General features: G+C 41.4%; 1 protein-coding gene across 2 annotated transcripts in view; it reads right to left on the minus strand.

The window, feature by feature from the left end:
* LOC147728393 (ureidoglycolate lyase-like) overlaps positions 1 to 5,708 on the minus strand; it is a 481,711-nt gene extending 476,003 nt beyond the window's left edge. Inside the window, exon 1 of one of the 2 annotated variants that reach the window (XM_086962176.1) lies at positions 5,619 to 5,708. The gene's annotated coding sequence lies outside the window, so the exon portion shown is untranslated. The remainder of the gene's footprint in view (positions 1 to 5,618) is intronic. The other variant, XM_086962177.1, reaches the window with a different exon arrangement.
* Positions 5,709 to 6,000: the final 292 nt, after the last annotated feature.

A 6,000-nucleotide genomic window follows, 5' to 3' on the forward strand; every position in this document is an offset into this window, starting at 1 on the left:
CACCTGTTCCCTGTGCAAGAATAAATACAGCCCACCCTTTGAAGCATGTTCTGAAGGTCACTCAGCAAGGGAACGATGAAAGCTAAACCAATAGTCTATTCTTGTAAGCTTTTTTGTTTTTTTTGGAGGGGGATTGGGGGCCAAATGGTGCATTCACAGCCAATTTGTAAACAATATGTCCACTTCTCCAATAAGGTCTTCATTGACACAAGTCAAACATTCTAAATAATCAAAAACCTCAAGGACTATATATTGAAGCCGATCTACCCCAGTGAGGATGGAAGAGTCAAGTTAAAAAATGAGGGTTCATTGAGCATTATATAGCACCATTTTCAAACGAATAGGCTAAAAAAGGCATTGGTTTTACAGGGATCTGAAATAGCTCTCTATAAATATTCCAATACTTTTATGGTGTGTCAGACAAGCCTCATCTTTCCCCAAGATTTTTAATTGCTCTTTGTCGAAGGAAATCATGGAACATTCTTCAATTTCACTGAACGTTTTTTAAAAAGCCTGGCCTTTAGAGGAAGTTTACATTTGACATGACTTTCTTCCATTTTCAAGATGGGATTAATTACATTTTTCATTGTCTGTAATCTCTGTCTTCCACCTTTCTCTTGTTTCATTTTCTAAGCCTGTCCCTTCCAAGAAGATTTTCAGTCATATTTACTGCTGAGAATATACTTGCTCGTGGTACTATGTAAAAATGCAAAGTTGTGCCGAACCAGTAGACAGCAGGGCTCTCCCTCAGGTTAGACAAAATTAAAAGACTTAGAAATCAAAACTATCTCTCGAGTTGCATGGCTGTTACAGGGCCAGACAGCATCTGTATCTTTAAGGTTACCTTAATCTTGCAGGCTTGGAAAAAACACCACTATAAAACTCGCAGATAAAGGCAGATGATAGTGATTCAGAACACCAAGGATTAAAATAATGACATGAGATAAGAACTGAACATTATAGAAAAAGTGAGAAAAATCCGATTAAAGACACCCAAGACTGTGTCAGAAGATTAACAGACATGTTTAAAGGAAGGATGGCTTTCCGAATAGAAACACATAATTTGGGATCTCAAATATCCCAGGATGCCTCTGAGATACGTTTTATCTAAAATCCATCCACAAAGACTTAAATAATCCACCAGGGCACCTGCTCATATCAAGATGTGGACCAATATTAGAGCCTTTGTCAGTGTAAATCAATAACTTCATCAGGCCTTTTGTATCTGCAATCTCAGCATTTCTGAAAGACATAATGTATACTAGCAAAATCTTTGAGTTGTGTAATTTTGATGGCAATGCACAAATTATAGAAACTATGATATGTCCACTCTCTTCACCAACATCCAACTGGATGCAGTCCTCAAAGTGATGGAAATATCCTTGGAACACTGCATAAGCCCACCCCACATGCCTATTCATTTTCTGTTAGAACTAGCCAAAATCTTTTTATGAAGTATTTCTTCATATTCCAAGATAATTTTTTCTTGCAAAGCAAGGGTGTGGCCGTGGACTGTTGTTTCGTGCCCAAAATAGTAAATCTATTCATGGGAGAATTCAAGGAAATATGACTATATAGTGACCATCCATAGAAGGAGCATATCAAATAATGGAAAAGATATATAGGCAATTTAGTTCTAATATGGAAAGGCCCAGAAGCACGCCACAAACAGTTCCATGCATGACTGAACCACTGATCGAATTACATCAAGTTTATAATCACCTTCAGAAAAGGCAGGGTGAATTTTACACACTTGTACTTATTTGATGATAATGGATAATATTAAGTTGTCGGTACAGAAAATTGAGAACTAGAAACACCTTACTCGGTTATTTTAGCAACCACGCCACTTCTTATAATGTTCCTTAACGACAATTCCTCCAAGTAAGGCAGGCTTGCTCAACCAAGGAAGACTATTTTATCAATACACAAGCACTAATGAAAACATTGGAGAAGAGAGGTGTTGTGACTTCACTGTTTACATTCCTTTTCCTTAGCTACATCGTCCCTACTGCTCAGCCATGATGAGTGCTGGAGTGTTTGAGAATTATTAGAATGGTGAATTCTTGGTGATGTCACAGAATGCATGGGTGCCTGGTGAGGATGCTGAGTGTCAGTTGGAATATGCAGGCTGAGCAGGAGGGAGGCTGCTCGTGGTGGGGCTATCTGTTATTATCTACCTACTTACCTGAAACTTTCCTTGTAACTAAGCTTAAATAAACAATCTATAGAATATACACCTCGGCTAATGGACTTTGTATTGCAACAAGAGGCTACCCCAACACTGATTAGAGTTGATTAAAACATTGGAAATCCTCCTAGAACCATTCAGTAAAGAAGACGAGAATATTCTGGCATGTGTGATCATGTTCAGTCCTGTAACAACACAAGTTCAAAGCTAATCAAAAGAAGTGGACATATCCATAAGAGGCTAAAACCACCATTTTCTAGACCTACATTTGCTCTGGAGAGGAAGAGAAACTTGAGCAATTCCTTAGTTCATCCACAAATCAATCAAGCTGACAACCAACAAGAACTTAACCAAATGTGGGAACTCCTGTGAATAAAAGTCACCAAAGATGTTGTAATTGCTCTATATGCTGCTAAACAGTTTCAGGTTCAGCCTTTGACTACAAAGGATTGAAACTATGGCATGCAGATTTCACAAACTGTAACTCAAAATGCATGATTTAGACTATTGTATGCATGTACAATTTCCTAAATTCTGGGAATATAAAACAACCAGTAAAGAAAAGGATTATTCTACATATATCCATGATTAGATACCAAATAATGAATGCACCATTACTGAACAGTTGATCACGAAAAATCATTTTGAGTAGGTTATTAAATGGACTGTCTAATGACAAATTAATATGGGCAAGATAGGTCGGGATGTTGAAAACATTGTGTTCAAACAAGGCGCTTGAGCGATATTAATCTTCAAATCAAGTACATTGGGATAAACAGTGTAAATTAGAGTGGAATTCTAATATTACAATATTCACTATTTCCAAGGACTGAGGACTTGACTGCCATGACCCCTCGTACACACTGCTACCATATAAAGTGACGTTATCGTTAGGTGAAAATGTCAGTTAAAATGTAACATTTTTAATTAAAACAACACTGAAAGTCACCAGTTATTGTTTACTGAGATGACTTGAACTTGTGCCCCCACCATGCCCAGTATTGCAATCAATGATGTCATGAGAGATGTTACTAGTGATGTCATCAATGATGTCACTGAACATGTCATGAGTGATGGAATCTGTGAGGGCATATGCAGGGCATGGTGTGGGAAAAAGTTCTAGTTAGCTCAGTAAATTATAACTGGTGAATCACCAAACTGAATTTAAGCTCTGCTTTTTCAGTGAATGTCTAACTTTTCTTTAATGTAAATGAATTATTACTACCATAACTAAATGTAACAGCACTTTAACCTTTGTTTTTTTAGTAAGATCTTATTACCATACCCAGCGGGCCACAGGTGGCCAACGCCCCCGCCAGGAGCGGCATGGAGTTGGGCTCAGATGGCCAACCCCACACAGACACCCACCCCTCATCTTTTTGGCAATTCACGTTAATAGTCCCATTCACAGCCACCCAATTTTTTAAACTTGGATATGGGGGTGGGCAGAGGAGGTTCCTGAAGAGCCAGGGGGTCAGGGTAAATATTTTCATATCACCTAGTCCCTGTGTCATGTAACGGTGGCTGCAACATTTCTTCTAATCAGAGAGCTACCTCCCGAAGGACCAAAATGACTGATGACAGAAAAAGTCTGCTTGGTCAGTCAAAATGCTTTTTTTTTTTAATTCTCAGACCCACGGGACTCCTGTAGGACTACTTGGGGACCAACTGTCAATATTGCTCTATTATTTTAACCTTCATTTCTCCCAAACTACTGAACGTAAAGTAATATTTTATCCCCATTTGTAAAGCCAACCACTTGCTGCTCACAGCCGAAGGCAATGTGCAGCGTGGGTTTGGGGACAGAGTCTGACCTGTTGCCAGACCCTGAGCCTACCCCCCATGAGCAGCCGAGCCCCTGGTTGTTTGCTGCATGGGGTTTGCTGCTGGCTGTGGGTTGGATGCAGGGACTGGCCGGCCAACCACACATCATGCATGGCCTTCATGGGGTTGCTTGCCTCTGAGTGTTTCACTGAAGGTTGGGTGCCGCTGGAGCTTGGATTTACGTATGGTAATAAAATATTACTTTACATTAAAAACACTGTAGAATTTCACTGAAAAACACAAAGGTTAAAGTGACATTATAGTTAGGTGTTATAATGATACAAAAACTAACATTTAAAAAGGAAAACAACCCACTGAAACTCATCAGTTTTAGTTGACAGCTAACTGTAACATGTGCCCCCACCATGCACTGCTTCTGACCTCACATATTATATCACCCATGACATGTTGAATTACATTGTTGATCTCAAATTACATCATTGATTCTTCATAGAATTTTTCAGGGAAGCCCTGTCGCCATCCTCCCTCACTTCAGTGCTTGTGTCCCCACCCTCCAGCTTCAGGGATGCAGTCAGTACACGACCACTGTATAGGGAAAGTGTATCCACCCTCCATCTTGAGCCACTGCTCCTGACAAACATACAGTCTCACGGTCATGTATGTGTCATGCATACACTCTGGATGGAAGCACACGATACAGAGAATATCAGAGCAAAAATCTGGATGTTACACTGAAGCAAACCTTTTCCATCAGTATAGCTATTGATTAGCAACCCAGGAAATAGACAATAGTCCCTTGTCATTAAGAGGGTACACATAGTGCGCCCTTTCCTGTCACAAAGAAGCTTCTGGACCTTGGCTATACCATGGACTAGCCTAGGCCTCAGCAAACACACTAGATTGGTTGCTAGCTTGGCCAACAAAAAAGTCAGCGCACCAGTTTCACATGCATTCGGGTCACTCATGGCCGGGGTATACACCTATCTACCATGCAGGAGATATTCTCATCTCAACAACCCTTGACTTTGGTATCAACTGGTACCAATTGTCTGGTCCCCAAAGCCTGGTATTAGGCTGTGGAGCCACCTTTGACTATGGGGGAGGGGGATATATGTCTGGTCCACCACATGACTAGCAGTGCCTTGTCTCTGCTATTGAATGTCGCAACAAAAATATGGCGCACATGCAGTGGATTCACAGACTCCAAGTCCACTGAAGGGAAGGCAAACAACAGAGTAGGACAGAAAATGTCAAACACACGCAAGAGAGCATGCAGACATCTGAAGACTTTTGCCCTCTCAGCACCTGATTGGCCTTCTCCTATTGACCGAAAGCGCGAACAATTCTGTGTTTTAGGGCTTTTATAAGTCAAAGTGGGGCCCCCTCTCATCTGAGCTGCCTCAGGAGATGCCCTTTCTTCTCTCCTTTGGATGTTGCTTGGCATCTCGAGCTAAACCTCCCTCACCCTTGGTCTCTAGTCCTTCGGTGTGTTGTCAGTTTGTGGCTATGACCCAGGCCACCCCTGCAGGCCCTGCGCATGGTACACAGATTGGAAGCTCCTTGGTCAGAGAATATAGCCTTTTCTATTCAGGCCAGCTGAGGTCCACCTCCTCCCTTTTGCGACAGAAATTAAATATATTACCTTTTATCCCTCTCACCGGAACAGATTTCTGAACGAAGATCTGACTCTCGGAAATTCGTAACCTTGTTGGAATCACGCCCTTTGTCTGCCAGTTCCCAGCGCATATCCGGAAAGGAATTACTGCCAAATAACAGCTGAAACCGGTTCTGATGGTTTGCCGAGCCCGTTCATTTACATTTTAAATCAACAATGGCTGGAAGGTGGTGTGCGGGCCTTGGTACCTACCTTACCTTTCATGGAATGGTACCACGTGGGCCCTCTGTACCTCTCGCACCAGAAAACCCGAATTAAGGCTTCAGTAATATTATTCCCCCACTAGAGGGTGGTATTACCCACGGACCGCAGACATGACTGTGCGATTAAAAGGAAGTATTCCACCTAA

This window comes from Lissotriton vulgaris, chromosome 3_1 (assembly GCF_964263255.1).
Source record: "Lissotriton vulgaris chromosome 3_1, aLisVul1.2, whole genome shotgun sequence".
Taxonomy (NCBI): domain Eukaryota; kingdom Metazoa; phylum Chordata; class Amphibia; order Caudata; family Salamandridae; genus Lissotriton; species Lissotriton vulgaris.